The sequence below is a fragment of the Fukomys damarensis genome, unplaced genomic scaffold (genome assembly GCF_012274545.1).
Source record: "Fukomys damarensis isolate Sample0158 unplaced genomic scaffold, DMR_v1.0_HiC HiC_scaffold_36, whole genome shotgun sequence".
NCBI classification, from domain to species: Eukaryota; Metazoa; Chordata; class Mammalia; order Rodentia; family Bathyergidae; genus Fukomys; species Fukomys damarensis.
The window spans coordinates 26,219,848-26,237,014 of record NW_022900948.1 but is presented as its reverse complement, the minus strand read 5'-3'; the positions used below and the strand labels follow the sequence as shown (position 1 = coordinate 26,237,014).

The 17,167-nt window shown below is 41.5% G+C and overlaps 1 protein-coding gene across 4 annotated transcripts in view; it reads left to right on the top strand.

The window, feature by feature from the left end:
• The window catches only part of Epb41l4b (erythrocyte membrane protein band 4.1 like 4B), a 116,165-nt gene that overhangs the window by 5,017 nt on the left and 93,981 nt on the right, over positions 1-17,167 (top strand). The window lies entirely within an intron of this gene.

Here is a 17,167-nt window from a genome sequence, read left to right as displayed (position 1 = left end):
TCTCCTGGGGAGAGGGCAGTGTCTCAGGGCAGGGAAGCTGGTATCAGCCTCTCTGGCTACAGTGCCGGTTTGCTTGCTTTCTGCCTTGTTGGTGACCCTGGACTTTGGCTTCCTCTCAATGGCACCTGCCACCGCCCCTGTCCTTTGCTGCCCCTTTGATCTAGGAACAGATCCTCCCCTTCCGCTGACTTTGACCGCCAGCTACACCAGTCTTTTCTTATCTGTGACTCCTCCCTCCCTTTGTGGTTCCAAGTCTTTCTCTACTGTGGGTGAACCCACAAAAGGTGAATTCACTGTGTCTTGTTTCCCTTCTTAGAATTGTAAAGTGCCCCCTGTGTGCCTTTGTTCATGGCTACAAGCTTCACAGATTGAGGGGGCACTGACCCCACCCACCTGCAAAAGGTACCTACTGTGTGATTCCATGGACAGGAACTTCAAAACAGGCAAAACAAATCTGCGGTGCCTGCAGGAAGGAAGGAAACGATGGGAACTGGGAAAGAGGCGTGTAAGGGCTTCTGCGGGTTGTGGGGAGACCTGAGGATGACCGCTTTTTGACTCGGCTGGCAGTTGCTAGAGGTGTTCATGTTTTGTAGCTGCTTGAGTTGTGCATATGACCTGTGTACTTCTGACTATGTATTCCATGCTTCATTTAAAAAGAATAAATGAGAGGCCATACAGAATTTTTCCTTATTATACATTTAAAAATCCATGTGTCTAGGTTTTCTTGAAAATTGGAAGATGTGATGACGGCACAGTCTGAATTCCCATGACCCATTTCCTGTCTCTGTAGTACAACTTCCTCATTGTCCGGCACACAGGTGACACCTGTGTAACATCCTTCTTTTAGTTTCTGTGAATTTCTTAAAGGGCATGGGGTTGGAGGTCTGTGCCTGATTTGTCGACATGGGATTGGAGGTCCGGGGTCACCAGGACCCTGATGTTAAGCCATTCCAGGTAAGTTAGTTCTGCCTGGACTGGGGAGAATTAAGGCTACCTTATGACCAATGTGTAGCAGTTACTATATTTGTTCCTGGGAGTTTAGTTCAGTAAATAATTTCCTACTTGTGCATTCTATTCTGAAGTAGCATAATAGTCCTGGCTAGTGCTTGTACCTTGTTTGGCATTTGGTTGTCACTGTGTATAATGCACAGATGACTGGAAAGTATTTTTCTTACCCAGTGGGCAAAGACTAACTTTGTGGGGTGAACTTACCTCTGGGATTTTAATCACAACAGCTCATACTAACTGCAAACCGCATACCTCAGGGACAGGACAAATGTCATTGTTATAAATCCAAACCTAAGGGGAGGCTGCGAGCCTTACACCTTCCTCTTTTCCATTTAAACATGTCATCCCCTGCTGCCACCAAGAATCCTCCTCTTCCTCTCCTCTTCCTTCACCTTCTACTATTCTGGGAATAAACCCAGGGCCTTGTCAATATACGTGTAGATTTCATTTTACCATTTGAGCTATATGTTCCCAGACCCTCTCTGCCTTCTTGCAGGGATGCAGTGACTTTTTTAAAAAAAGAATACTGACTCTTCCCCACCAAAGAAAGAAAGAAAAGAAAAAAAAGAAAGAAAGATCAAAGGCTGCCTATAAAAAGCAACTTTATTTGTATACCCGTCTATCAGATGAGTGGATAGTAGTGCCTCAGTTACCATTTTATGACCCTAACAGCCAAGCTCACCAAAGACAGGGTTAAAGGAAAAAAGTTTATAGGCTTCTCCAATCATTAACCTTTTTGAAAATTCCCTCCCTTTCTCCCTCCTTCTCTCCATCTCTGTCTCTATATCTCTCTGTGTGCCCTCCCCAAATAAATCGCTCCAATTCCATGCCATGGCAGTTGGTGTGATCAACAAAGGGACTAAAATACAGGCTGTTTTGCTCGAGGGTTCGTTGTCCACATTGACAGAATGCCGTCCATGGTCGGGACCCAAGGAGCACAGTGTGCATGGCGGTGCTGTGGCTCAGGAAGCCGCAAGGCTGTTGGAATAGTCTCTCTTTCAGTCTCCATGCAGGGAGCACCATGCAAAGTGTCCAAGGGCTACCTCATGGTGAAGGCCCTTGCTCTGTAGAAGAATGGGTTACAGGTTCCTGGGACTGAGAGTCGGCTGTGACCAGGCTGGATGGAGCCCTCTATGCATTGTCTCATTTTGCCCTTCTGTCACTTGGTGGGACGGGCACTATATTTTCATTTCCACTTTACAGACAGAAAACAAGCTTGGAAGGACAAAGGAGCCAAGTGGGGACCTTGCTGGCTGAAGGTGTTAGAGCCCAGATTCAAACCTGCTTCCTGATTTGAAGCCCCCATTCCTCCCTCTGTTCTTGGGCTTCAGCTGCCCCACAAAGTAGCAGGGACTTGGTGCCTTAAACAGCACCTGATTCATTTCTCTCATAGCTCTGGAGACTGGAGGCCTAAGACCAAGCGGTGGTCTCTCAGGCCTCTCTCTCCTTGGCTTTCAGAGGGCTATTCTTTTGCTCACCCGTGTCCTCTGTCTTTTTGGGGGCATGTTTAGTCCTGGTGTCTCTCCATGTGTTCTATGTCTTCTTATCATAAAGACACCAATCAGATTGGTTTGGGGTCCTATTTTAATCCAGATTCCTCTTCAAAAACCCTGTCTCCAAATACAGTCAGTTGCACTCTGAGGTACTGGAGGTCAAGGATTCAACATAATGAATTTGAGAGGGACAATGTACAGCATACAGTTCAGTGCATAACTAACCTCCTCTCTCTGAACCTCCATAAGCCTCATCTCCCTGCTCTGCTAGAGGGTGTGCTACATAGAATGAGGCTGCTCCTATCACCATGTTGTCCTCTGGGTGATCCCTGGGCCAAGCCCTATTAAAGTCATCTCACTTCATGTAATCCTTAGAATCTTCAGCAGGCAAGAAACTTCCTGGACATCAGACCCCACCTGAACTGAGTAATAGAGTTAGGACTCAGACCTGGTCAACATGACTCCAGCTTGTGCCTTCACTACCCTGTTTCTCAGGGTGCTTCATCGGGTCCAGAACTTTACTTTTAGAGGTGCAAAGGGCAGTGTAGATTAGAGGGGAGTGGTCCTCATGGGCCTGGGGCATCTAGGGAAGCTTTGGGTACATGGTGGCAATGCTATACCTCTCTTTTCAAAATAAGTCCACGTTCCTAAATTATAGGATGGGTGGGGGCAGCCAGCCATTCCAAACTGAGTTCTTTCTGCTCATGTTTCTTAGCTGGATTTCCTGGGAATTTGTTACATATTTATTGATGTAGAATTATTTGCTTTCAGAATTGCACAGGAGAATCTGCAATCTGGTTTCAAAAAGTAATTTGGCAATTTATTTTCAGGGCTGCCCTTTTTCCAGCAGCTTGTTTCAAACTCAACCTCTGGCACAAAGACATCCATCATTTTAATTGTAAACGTTACTGTTTAGCCAGACACAAATTTATTTCATTTTCTTTTTTCCTTTCTCCCCTTGATAGTAGGTTGATGTTTTGGTTCTTTTTTTGCCTTAGTCCACTATAACCAAGAAAAAAAGCTAAAAATATTTCCCTGAACCAAGCACTTTTTATAGTCAAGGAGTTTTTAGCACTGAGCTGTCTGGTTTTCTTGGTGTGGCATATTTGGTTCTTAACCTTTCAGGAGCAGAAAGGCAAGGCTTTTCTTTTCCCACTGAGGTTGCAGCCATAATGCAGTCTTCCCAAGACAGTCCTAAGGAAGAAAAGTATATTAGTCTCAGGGTCAGAAGGCTCACGTTCTACTTCTGACTTTGTAGTGGCTCTCTGGCAACATGGCCTCTTGCCTTGTTTTTGCGATCTGTAAAATGAAGGGCTTGAATGTGCTGGTTTCCTGTGTTTTTACCTGGTAACTGGGATGCTATACCCAGGCCTGGTCACTGTGGCCATCCAAGGATGTCCACCAAGGAGTTCTTCCTGTTCCATGTTATGATGTTATACTCTGCTGGATGGCAGATTATGGTGCTTTAATATAAGGTCAAAAGTCAATCCTGTATCCCCAGAAACTGTGAGGGGCTAAAAACATAGTTTCCATGAAGTTAAAATGGATGGAAAATTGACTTTGGTTTGTCCAAAGCCAAAAAAGTAGCTTTCACTGCTGTGTGCTTTGTTTTTTTGCAATAAAAGTATTTTATTTGTGTCTGTGAAATTAAGTACAAAGTCCCTTCATAAGCTGTACCAAAGTCTGGGGGTGAGGTGGGGGGGATAAAGGTGACTTCGGGTACATACATAGACAACAGCAGAAGTATGGTATTTTGTGTAGGAAAACTTAAGTGTTAAATGCTTTGAGTAACTTTCCCTGTGTATATCCCATATCACTTTTATCTGCACTATGGATTTAGGACTTTTCTTTCCAACCAGTGGTGCCAATGCTATAAGGCAGGGCTTAGGCTATAGTGTACTCACAGCCTCCAATCCCCAACTTCTTTGCATGTTTGGAAATTTTGTCTGAGATTTTTTTGTTTCATGCAGTGATGGGGATTGAAGCCAGGGCCTTTGTATTGAGCAAAGTCCCCAGCACTTTTAAACTTAAATTGTAAAAATTTGGGGGCTCAAACTTGTGATCTGCCTCAGCCTCCCAATGATTATAGGTATGTACCACTATACCTGACTTTTGTTTAAGTTTTATTATGAAAATTTTCAAATACACAAAATAAGATGTTGAAACTGTCATGTACATGACTATTCATTTATTATTATTTTCTGGAGTTAGGTATTTGTTTGATTGATTGTTTGTTTTGTAGTACTGGGGTTCAAACCCAGAGCCTTAGGCATGCTAGGCAGGTGCTCTCTTGCTGAGCTATATCTCCTACCCAATTTTTGGAGGGTTTTTTTTTTTTTTTTTGTACTGGGGAATCGAACTTGGGTCCTTGTGTTTGCAAGGCAGGCAGCAGAACCACTGAGCTAAATCCCTGGCCCAATTTTTGGAGTATTTAAAGCAAGTTTCAGGCAATTTATTTAACCTTAATACTTAAGTGGATAACCTAAAATATTATCATCATATTCCACAAAATGAGCAGTGATTTCTTAATGTCATAAGTCCTTGATTAGCTTTCTGCATTCATCTCAAAAAATCTTGTTATAGTTTGTTTGATTCAGGAACCAGTAGGAAACTACACACTGCATTTGGTAGGTATGTCTGTTTTGATTTGTACAGTTCCTCTCCATTTTCAATGAAATTTGTTGATGTCTTCTAGTGGAACTGGCAAATATGGTATATGACAGCCTCAGATAGTTTAGTATCTTTCTCCTAAACAGAATTAGTGGCTTTTAAAAGCAGTTTCTAGGTTTTTTTTTTTTTAAAGAATGTATCTGTTTATCCTACTTTCTTGTTTTGAAGCAGATGATACCTAAATTAGCCTCACAGTTTTGAGGTTTCCTAAGAAATATTTTTTTAAATTATGAAAAACTTTATGTGAAATCTTTTCTGTATAAGACATTTATGTCATGCACGCATGCTGTGTCTCTGTATAGGTGTAATTTCTGTTTCAGTTACCGGTTGTTGTGTATTAAACTCCCCCAGTGCTTAGTGGCACCATCATTTATTATAGGAATTTGCGCAGGGCTCAGCTGGAAGATTCTTCTGCTCCTCATCACATCAGCAAAGTCACTTGGGGATGCTCATACTAGTGATGGACTTGTGTGAATGGTACAAGATGGTCCATTTCCATATCTGGTGTCTTGGCAGGAATATCCACTTGTGGTCTTGTAAGCATAGCAATCTCAGGGTAGCTGGACTGTTTATGTGCTGGCTGGATCTTCCTCCAGAATAAGCATATGACGAGAAATGTCACATTGCCTTGTAAATCACAAAACATTACTAATACTATACAGTGGACCCTTGATGTAGGGGTTCATTTCGTTTCTGAGGGCTGGTTGTAATTCAGGTTGGTCAGTTGCCTTCAAAGTCCCTCCTCTGTATAATTTTAGGCCACACTTTCTTCCAGGGATCTCTGTGTTCTTAGAGAGTCACTGGCCCAGGATTTCTCAATTCCACACAGGAAAGGATGATCCTTCTAGAACTCTTTAAAGGTTAAATGTATATCTGAGACCATCTGAAAGCACAAGTGGCTGGCATTTGGTTCATAATTCAAGACTTTGGTTGTAAGTTAAAACTAAAATTCTGGTCATAATCCAAGTTGTTTGTATGTCAGGCCTGTTGTAATTCAAGGATCCGCTGTATTTGTTTTGGATGAAGCCATGCCAAATTCTTTTGATTCAAGGAAAGAGGCAAAGACCTTCTGTTGATTGAAGTGTCAGAGCATTTGCAGCTGTGTTTATAAGCGCATCACTATTTGAAAAAAATAACACTAAAATTAATACCTTAAGCACTTCTCACCTGGTATTTTTGAAGTCCTTATGTACTTGCTTGTGTTTTGATGGAAGAAAGAAGCCACTGGTGGGGCAGGCATCTGCCTTAAAAGTCATTCAGGTCACCTCCAGTCTCCTAGTTCACTAGGGAATTGAGAGGACTTATTTGGACATGAGAACCAAGACAGGTTAGATGACTAAACTCACCTGATAGGAAAGACTGTTAGAGCAGATCCCAGTCTAGAACTTGCAGAGGAATTGGTCCAAGGGACCTTTGTGACAGGAAGGTTGCTGGATACTTTATTAAAGTTCCTGTCAGTGGGATAGTAATCACTATGCTTGATAGTAGTGTCACCAAAAATTAGAGTAGCCATGCTGGTTTGATGTTCTTCATTGAGAGAAGAAAGTATATTTAAAGGGTTGGATGAAAGCAGTTTCCCCAGCAGTCAGAATTAGTAGCTTTAGATATCCTTGACTTCACTCAGGATCTTGAGGAATGAATGGGAAACCCATTCCTTAAACTAATGAATCAGTTCTGTTCCACATGTTTGGATAGAAGTACAGTTACACAGACACTGGAAATCAATAGATGTTTTTCAGTCTTCCCAGTTGATTGAAAGAAATTTCCAGAGACTGGTTGTGTAGCTTAGTGGTGGAGCACTTGCCTAGCATGTTGAAGGCCCTGATTTTGATCCCTAGGACTGTAAGAAAGAAAGATGGTTCTTGGAATTGTGACCAGTAGTGTCATGTGCTGCTCACAGCATCCTGTGAAGGGGGTAGAAATGGAACAACTGTGAGATTTGAATATCTGCTGAGATCTAAATATAGCTTTGCCTTAACATAGTTTATCATAGAGGAATGGTGGCAGATCGATAGTTGATCAGTAATGCAATGCAAAATCTCAGTGTTTTAAATTAGTGTCTCATTAGTTGAAGCCAGTGTGGCTGTTTTTCTGTGGTTGAACAATTACACCTGGAATCTTCCTGCCCAGATCTTTCAGCATATCGAGGGGCCCTGCTCTGATTTGAGTACACTAGTTGTCCTTAGAGCTAACCATCAACGCCTTCTTTCAGTGACTCAAACACCAAGATGACAGGCGTTCTTCACACTGAGCTGCATCATGAACCATTTTTTATTTTGAGACGGTGTCTTTCTAAGTCACTAAGTTCACCTGAGATTATAGGAATTTCACTTTCTTTTAAAACGTTTCTTACTTCCTTGTTGATTAAAATTAGGGGCAGTTGTTTTGTTGTTTGTTCTGATTTCTAAGGGATTGTTAGCCAGACAAGTCAGGAAATTAATAACATGTGCTCTGTTTTATCAGAATTGAATTTCCAGGAGCCAACCAGACTGTTGATCCCTGCCCCCATTGCATCTTGGCTTCTGTGTTAGTTTGTGAGCAAATAATCCACTCTACACACTATAGTGACTTTCCTGCCTTCCAGACAAAGTAGGACTTGCCTCCCTATGAGATCTGTCTCTGTTGGACCCTGTGGCCTTGCATCTCAGTCATAGCCAAAATCATGCATGGAGTAGGCTCTCAATGTATTAGTGTTCTGAGTTGGGCTTAAGACATATTTCTTGTTTGCAGAGCATATTCTATGTGCTCCGACCTACAGTGATGAATGAGATGGCAAGGGAAGTTAGTGGGTTGAGGTAGAACTCTGCCCTAAAAATCTAAAAGCCTGGCCACCAATTCTAGTTCTGCCTCTTAGAAGCAGTATGAACTTGGTCATGTAACTTCTCTGAGGTTCAGTCTCCTCTGAAAAATGGGGTCATGGAATCTATAAATATTGAAGCAGTCTTCCATTGACAGGTGGAATTTAAAAGCTAGACAGCCTGGCCTTAAGTCTAGCAGACTGTGGACACTTTTGCATGGTCTATGTGTCACTTCACTCCAATTTTGAATTACCAGATCTTGCTGGTGTGAGATGGTATTTCTCACTCATGATAAAATGTGAAGGTAGCTTATTTGGTAATTTCAGATATTTGTATTTATGTTTTCCTGGAGTAAGTTTATACTTGGTTGTGGTGAATTAGCAATATTGGCAATGGGGGTTATATTAATTATCTTCACATTGTTGTAACAAAATACCTGAAGCACATAATTTATAAAGAGAAAAAAGTATATTTTGGTTCAGTTCTGAAAGTTCAGTTCAAGGTCAGGTAGCTTGTGCTACCTGCTTTGGGCCTATGATAAGAGTGTCATATTTTGGTGCTGAGAAGCAAAGACAAGAAGAGGCTGGGCCTCATAATCCCCTTCAAGGACATGCCTTAAATGACCTAAAGATCTCCCATTGGGCCCCTCATTTTAAGGTCTGCAGTACTTCCCAACAGTCCCAGCCTGGGAACCAAGTCTTTAACACATGGACCTTTGGGGGACATTCATCCAACCCATATCAGGGGCAGAGACTCCAGGGCCATTTGGGATGTGTGTATCTGTAATAGAGAACTAGTTTCCTACCAAGGCTTATAGGAACCTGGCAAGTTATCAAGTAGAGGGCAGAGTTAGTAACTAACTGAAGTTAGCACTTCCTAGAAGCAGTTGAAACAAGCCTGGAGGCAGTTGCCTTCTGGGAACTGCTGGCTGGAAAGCCAACTGTGATCCCTGTTGGCATTCCAAGAGAGACTTAAATGAGGGGTGTTAAGGACTTGCAAATGAAGGAACTGATCTTTAGGGATCAACATGAGCTTACAGAAATCCCCAAATCAGATAACCTCAGTTTTTCTTTAAATGGGATTATTAAACCTCATGTACCTTTTATTAAGGTGCCTGGTTTTTTTTATTAAGCATTTGACAAAAAAAAGCACATGATGTTATTCCTGTGAACAAGTGGAATGAAAAGTAATAACTGTTGACATAGCAAACCACAGTTTACAACACATGCTTGTTTGCTTTCTTGGTTTTTTCAAAAATTATTATAATTTAGCAAGGTTGACAGCCAATGAGAGTACCGTATTCCCATTTTTCAGATGAAGTTGAGGCTCGAGGGTGCCTGAGGTCATGGTCATATTACTATTGAAGTGATAGAACTGGGTTTCCACCCCAGCATTTCTGCCCCTCAGAGTTCCAGGATACAGCCCTGCCTGTGTGGGACAGGTTTGTGCATTCATAGCTAAACTGGAAGTCACCCCTACACAGGTGCTCCTACTGAGGTACTAGAGAAGTCAAAAAGGGTACCACCAGCATTGCCTCTCTCCACTGGGCCACCTTATGACATATCCCATGTACTAAAAGCTGGGGTCATTAACTGATAGATCAAATAACAGGCTGGGTCTTACAATGTTTTTACCAGGACAGATCTCAGGCCAATTTAAATAAGATGGAATTTCATTAGAATAAATGCAAAAGCTGCACTTAAACCATTATCACAATTATTTTGGTTATTTTAACCTGTGTGTTAAAAATTCAGAGTTTGTTAATATTTTATGTGTAAAAAGCACAGCATTTTCAGTAGCCATAATGTTACGGCACAGTGGAGTGCGGTTTCTAGAACACCAGTATCCTGGTAAGCAGTAGAACAGACACAGGGTCTGGAAGAGATGATGGGTACCAGGGTTCTAAAGCCAGGTCGTGGCTGGATATAGAAAATTCCCATCAGGCTTGGACCTTGGAGGTCAGACTGTCTGAATGGTGCGTTGTTTGAAGACTATTGTGTGAACTGTGGATTCTTCATCTACATCAGAGTTTATGTTTATTTTAACCTCCAAATGCCAGATGGCAGAGGAACAAATACAAACAGGGCAAGGTGCTTGCCAACAAGAAGTTGAATAATGAAATTTGCTAGTTGAAATTGGTCTTGGAGATTGGCTTGATGCAGGTGGGGATGGAAATGAGGCTGCAGGAGATGGGTGGGCTAGGCCAAGGAAGAGCACAAGCCAAGCCCTAGAGCTGGGACCTGCTGTGCAAGCTGGGGTGAGCATTGTATTTGGAAAATTACTGCAGACACACAGACCCCTTACAGTTTGATTGGAGCCCAGGATATATATGTGTGTGTATGTGTGTGTGTGTGTGTGTATGTATGTATGTATATGTATACATATGTATGTATATTACACATATGCATATATACATATATATACACACATATATACATATACATACATATATATATGTGTGTGTGTGTGTATATATATATATATATATATATATGCCTCTGGGGAGAAAGAAAATTTATTTTAGGTTTGTCAGTACTGATTGAGCACAGTTCTTGACATGGGGCTAAGGGTATCTACACTTCATTCCCCGCCGGATGCTTTTGAGCTCCAGAGTGACTTGAGATGAAGGCTGTGCTGTATGAAGACCATTCTGGCAAACACAGGGAAGATGGGTATTAGGGAATAGACCTTAGAAGTGGCAGAATCACTTGGGGCTGCTATTGTGGTCCAGGTGTGAGGTGACATGGCCAGAACCATGATGGCAGTGAGAGAGGCTTTCTGAAACCTGATGGAAGTGAAGCAGGTGAATGTACCTGCAAGACGAGGGCTCCCGAAATCACTTCTGCAGGGCAGATAGCGTGCTTTTCCGATTTATTTCACAACTGGAATGTACACTTGTCAAGCACACACAGCTTATTTCTTCTTCCTTCTTATTTCAAATCTACCTTGGATGCCTGGCGTCTTATGTTAGTGAGAGTGAATGAGATTTGAACAAGCTGGCTTTAATCTTCTTTGTTCTTTCAGGACCAGATTTAACCTGTTAATGTTGCCCTTGGGTCAGGTTGCAGTAATACATTGCCAGCAATATCTTATCTAAGACCAGGATAGCTCATTTATTTTGGGGGTCAGCTAAGACATCAGCTGTCCTGCAGTCTCTCTTATCAGGAATTTGGCTAGGAGCCAGTGAATCAGCAAAATAGGAACCTCTGGCTGGCAAAGATAGCACAAAGTTCATGCTTTTCCCTGCCGGCTGCCTACCTGCCCCAATGTTCTTTGGCAACTGTGTACTTTTACAATTTTAATGAGCTTCTTTATTTTCAGCTCTTGTCAGATGAGCTGCTGCCCAAAACATACCGACTCAAAACCACTGATTGCTGGTCCTTGGGAAAAGTGATGTGTTGAGATGGGAGGCAGAAAAATTAGAAAACATTCATGTGAGAACTCAAGGGTAAAGCTTGCTAGAGCCTGCTGTGTTTGGGGACAGCTTGCTGTACACGTTGGGAGTAGATAGAGCACCTTTGGATTCCAGAATGGTAATCCTGACACAGTAAGGCCTCACATTGGTACATGCTGCTTTGAAAAGTGGAAATCAAGTGATGTTGCTACTTATGGGATTGAGTCTTAAGCTCATATTAAAAGTCTTCCCTAAGAAGTGCTTGCTTCCCAGGGACTAGCTACTCCCCTGCCAGAGTTTGAAGCCCAAGCTAGGACCCTGACATCTGGAGTGGTGGTTGGCACCACGTTTGTTAAAGGAATGATGAATGAGTGGATGAGTGAAAGAATGAGTGAGTTCATCGTTGGGGCGAGACCCAAATAATAAGAAGGCAACAAGGATTGGCTTCCTAGTCTTGTCACGTTAATTTGTCTCTTGCTGTATCCACTAGACAGCACTTCACATAATAGCAACAAAATTGTGTTTAGGTAAATGGCCTTGGGAGTGTAGTGTGGTTCCCTAGGCACTTGTTCATGGAATACTTAATATGAAAATATTTAAGGAGCATATTTTCATTTTTAGGCCTGCTGCTTGTGAAATATCACCAGTCTGTTGTCAAGTGCTTTAGCATGGCCCATCCATAGTAGCTCTTTCTTGGTCCCAGGTCCCACCACACATCCCTCAGCTACCCATCCATGCGTAAAATAATAGTGATTTATAGAGTGCTGGTTATATACTGTGAATAGGCACTGTGCTTTGAGGATAGAGGGGTGGGCAGGTGGGTGCTCAGGTAGACACAGCTGGCCCCTGCCTTTTAGGGGACACTCGATCTGCAGCAGGGAGCACAGACAGCAGCTGTGCAAGGCAATCGTGTGTAAAATACAGGCAGGTAGGTGCCTGCCTGTGGGAGAATAGAGGGAGAACTTCTCTGGCTCCTGAAAGAGGGAACTGTTGGGCTAAGCTTGAGATAATCATGTATGGGCTTCCTGATCTTGTTCTAGGAGGTAGGATGTTGGGGCTGGTGGTGCAGGTGAATGGAGTTATCCGGAGCCTTCCTGGGTTTAAGAATAGATACTCTGGGGGCTAAGAGCAGGAGGAGATGATAGGTTCAATGGAGTGGCCTTGATCCTTCTATCTTCATCCTGCCCAGTAACCTGCTGGGGACTGTGTTTTAGGGACCCCTCAATTCCAGCCCTCTCATTCTACTGGATTCTTTTTGGAGCTAGAAGGGGCCATTGGGAATTCTCTCTTTTAGCAGAAGATAGCAAACATGGAGCTTCCTTGGGGATGGGGGAGTGCAGGGGAGTGTTTACAGATGTGCAGGAAGACACCAGCTGTGCCTACCCACCAGACTCTGTCACCTCCAAGTCCAGCAGAGTGAGGGTCCGGTATGGCAGAAGGGACCCGCCACCTTAGGAAGTTACTTTCCTCAACCTCCACCCTGAACTCCTCTGACATTACCAGTCACATTAGAAAGACATAGGGAAGTGAAATTTGGAGTGACCTGGACAGAAGTTTACACTGACTCCTTTCATTTTACCCAAGTAAAATGGTGACTTTTTGGTTGATATTCTGTGAGTGATGAAATCACATGCCTGGATGGTAAGCCCTGAACCTAAATACAGAACTGTAAGTGGAGAGTAGATTAGATTTGGGGCCAGTTGAGTTTTATGTCTCTGTATATTCAGGGCACCATGTCAGCAGCCCTAGGACAAGTCTAGACTGGTGATACGGATTTGGGGAAATAATGTATTACTCACAGTCACAGTTGGTGGCCCATCTGGGACCAGAGCACAGGCTCTTACTTCCTCCTGGCTCAATTCTTTCTGCCATGTCCTGCTGCTAAAGCTTTTCTTAACTAGTTCTTCCCACTAGGAAACATGATAATGAAGCATTGCAGCCCCATTGATGAGGTGCTGTTAGGTTGGCGTGCTGGAGAGGACCAGGGGGAAAAAATCCGTAAGATGGACTTTCACCAGCGACAAGGATGACTGTCAGTGGTTTTCTTATTTTATCTTTTTTAAAATTCTGAGACAGTCTCACTAAATCCCTTAAGTTGATGCTAGACTCAAAACTTGCCATCTGCTTGTCTCAGCCTCCCATGTTGCTGGTATTACAGGCGTGCATCGTCATACCTTGTTTTTGTCTTTTTAAAAATTGTACTTGTTGTTTAACAGTTGCCAGAAGATCAGTGTTAGAAAAAACTTGGGAAGAAAACTATCCACAATTTCTCCCTCCTAACAACACAGCTATTTTTGTTTTAGCGAATTTCCTGTTTTTATCAAACTGTCCACAATAAATAACGCATGTGTGTTTTTGTGTAGTTGGGAATCACAGCTTACCTCTTCCTTTATAGTCTGTTTACCTACTGTCATCATACAGTTTTTCCTGACTTCTGTCTCATCTTTGTTGTTATCTTTTATAATGGCCAAACAGTGTCCAGCAGTGTTGATGTGTCTTCCATTCTGTGTGGCTATGGCTGAGAGACTATCTGGTTCATCTCTCTCCCTTCTTTCTTTGTCCAGTAGATTGTGCTGTAGAGAACCGCATCACACATTCTGTTGTCTGTTGTGGTTGAATTGTTGCATTCACAGGAATAGTTCCAGGAAGGAAAGTCAGCAATACAGTACAGAAATAGTTTTAGCTTTTGTTTTAACTTTATTATTTTGTGTTGTGTTTTTGGGTGCTAGGAATTGAACCCAAGGCCACCTGCATGCTAGGCCCATGCTCTTAGCACTGAGTACACCCCAAGTCTCTTTCTTCCTTTGTGGTGCTGGGAAGTCAACCCAAGGCCTTGTGCATGCTACGCAAATGCTGAATCAGTGAGCTAAACCTGCAGCCCTTGTTTCTACTTTTTTATCCATCATATGATGCAGATGTACAAACAAAACAGAGGTATAGTTTGGTGAGGTTTTCAAAAGCAGATACCCTGTACCACTACCCAGATCCAAAGATAGTTCCCTGCCTGCTGGCCCTCCATGTACCCTTCCTACCAGGAGCAGCAATTACTCTGACTTTATTGTCACTTTATCACTTTCTTGTTCAAGTGTTGTCACCCAAGTGTGCATCCTAGACATTACAGTTTGATTTTGCCTTTCTTCATAAAAAGTCTTCTATATTTCTTTTAATCTGTGGGTGTCCCCTCCTGTTCCTTTCTTTCCAATATGTTTTGTTTATTGAAGAAAGAAACTGGGTTATATGCCCTGAGGAGTTTCTGGGATTTTTCCCAGGCTGACCTTGTGGAGAGAAGGGTGTGGAACTAGTTGTGACTTGGGTGATGTGTTCTGTATCAGGAGATACACATACTGGGTGTCTCTTCTTGTGATGTATGTGGCCACTCATGCCCAGCACTACAGCCTACCATTAATTAGGGGCTACAAAATGTTGATATTGCAGTTCTCTGGTTCCTTCTTTATTAATTTGTTGGAATACTTCAAAAAGAAAAACTCCACCCATCTACTGTTTTTAATGGCTTTATCGAAATTCACACCATACATTTCACCCATCTAAAGTGTACAATTCGGTGACTTTGAGGACATTTATTATGTGGTATACATGTCACCATGATCAGTTTTAGAACATGTCATGGGCAAAAGGCCACTTCCTTTGCCTCTCCCCACTCCCTGAAACCCTCCAACCTTAAGCAACTGCTAACCTAATTTCCGTCTCTGTGGATTTGCCTACCCTGGACAATTCTTATAATGGGATCATGCAGTGTGTAGTGCTCTGTGACTGGCTTCTCTCTCATTTAAGCATAGTGTTTTCTAGGTCCATCCATGTGCTAGCATGTATCAGTTCTTGCATTTTATAGCCAAATAATATTCCATCAAATGGGTATACTGCGTTTTGTTTCCTCATTAATTGATGAACATTTTGGTGGTATCTGTGTTTTTGGTATTATGAATAATACTGTTGTGAACATTCATGTACAGTTTTTTTTAGTGAGTTTAAGTTTTTATTTCTCTTGTGTATATACTTAGGACTAGAATTGTTGAGAAGTGCGATGACTTTGTGTTTAACTATTTGAGGAACTGCTAGGCCAGTGATGGTGAACCTTATAGAGACGAGTCCAAACTGCAATGCAAAACCCTCTTATTTATCATAAAGTGCTAGCACTGCAAGTAAAACTGAATACTGATGTTTCAGTTTAGAGAAAACAATTCTGCACTAACATCTTTTGCCTTAAAAGCAAAATGCAATAGCAAGCGTGCCATAGGTTCACCACCACTGTTAGGCTATTTTCCATCATGGTTATATAACTTTTTATTCTTTCACTCATCAGCAGTGTATGAGGTTTCCAATTTCTCCAACATTTATTATTATGTCTTCTTTTTTCTAACCATCCTAGTGGTATCTGTGGTTTTGCATTGTATTTCTGTAATGACTAATAATGTTGCATATCTCATGTGCATATTGGCTATTTGTATATTTTAAGTGAACTCTATCCTTTGGCTGTTTTTTAGTTAGGTCTTTGTCTTTTTATTGTGGGATTATAATAATTCTTTATTCTAGTTAAAATGTCCCCATCAGCTATAGTTTCAACCTTCTATATCCATGGATTCAATTGTGGACCAAAACTGTTTCCAAAAATTGCGTCTGTAGTGACTATGTATATACTTTTTTCTGTCATTATGTTCTCAACAATGAAATGCAACACCTATTTACATAGGATTTGTATTGTATTAGGTATTGTACATTATCTATAGCATATTTAGAGTATACGAGAGGATTGTCTAAGTTACATGCAGATACTACATTGTTTATGTGGGGACTGGAGTCAGTATGGAGCAGATGTAGAGGGCTGACTGCTTTCTTCTGCTCTGGGTTGCACTTTCTTGATGTCTTTGAAGTATAAAATTTTATACTTTGATGCCTAGTTCAGTTTTTCTCTTTTTGCTTATACTTTTGGTATAAGTAAACCATTGCCTAAGGCCATGAAACAATGTGCCTCTTTTATTCTGAGAATTTTATAGATTGGATATTTTTGCAAAATAGTAGACATATATATAACCTTAAAATCTAAAACTCTTCCTAACCAGGGTCTTCCAAACAAATTGATAACTCACACCAGCGCGATTTAGGTTAAGATATAAACGAGGAACACAATGTGTTCTTTAGGAATTTAAGAACTTGAAGATTATTCAGATTTGAATTCAGGTATTTGGGAAGTGATATGCTTGTATTAAACAACTATGCTACATTTCTGCTGCATTAAGTTGTTTTGAACAATTACACCTGAACTATCTTTGATTTCATTCAGCAAAATGTATAGGGTGAAAACAGAAGAAAACATGCCAGCCAGTTAGGTGTTCGATAATGCATGATTCTCTTGCTCTGAAAGCTTATATGGGGTGAGGGGGCAAGAAAAGTAACTCAAGATTTAAAAACTGAGCCTCTTGTGTGGTTTAAAAAGAAAAAAACAAAACAAAACCGAGTATCCACTAATTTGCTCAGACATAGCAAGCTTAGTGTTCTTGTATCTCATAAAGTTAATGACTTTTATTGTGGAAGAAGGAAAACATCCACTACCCTTTTCCATAACTTAAATAGAGGGCAGTAGACATTTCTTTATGCCCAAAAACTATGAAATGTGACCAAGGTAAATGTAGAATGGAGATGTTTTAAACTAGCTAGGACTCAGAAAATCTAACACGCTAAAATCATGACTGCATTTTGAAAGAAAATGTACAAAAACCAGTAATTATTTTGAGATTTTTCCTTTGAAAGTAATTGTACTGCTTCTAAATTCACAAATATGCTAATTT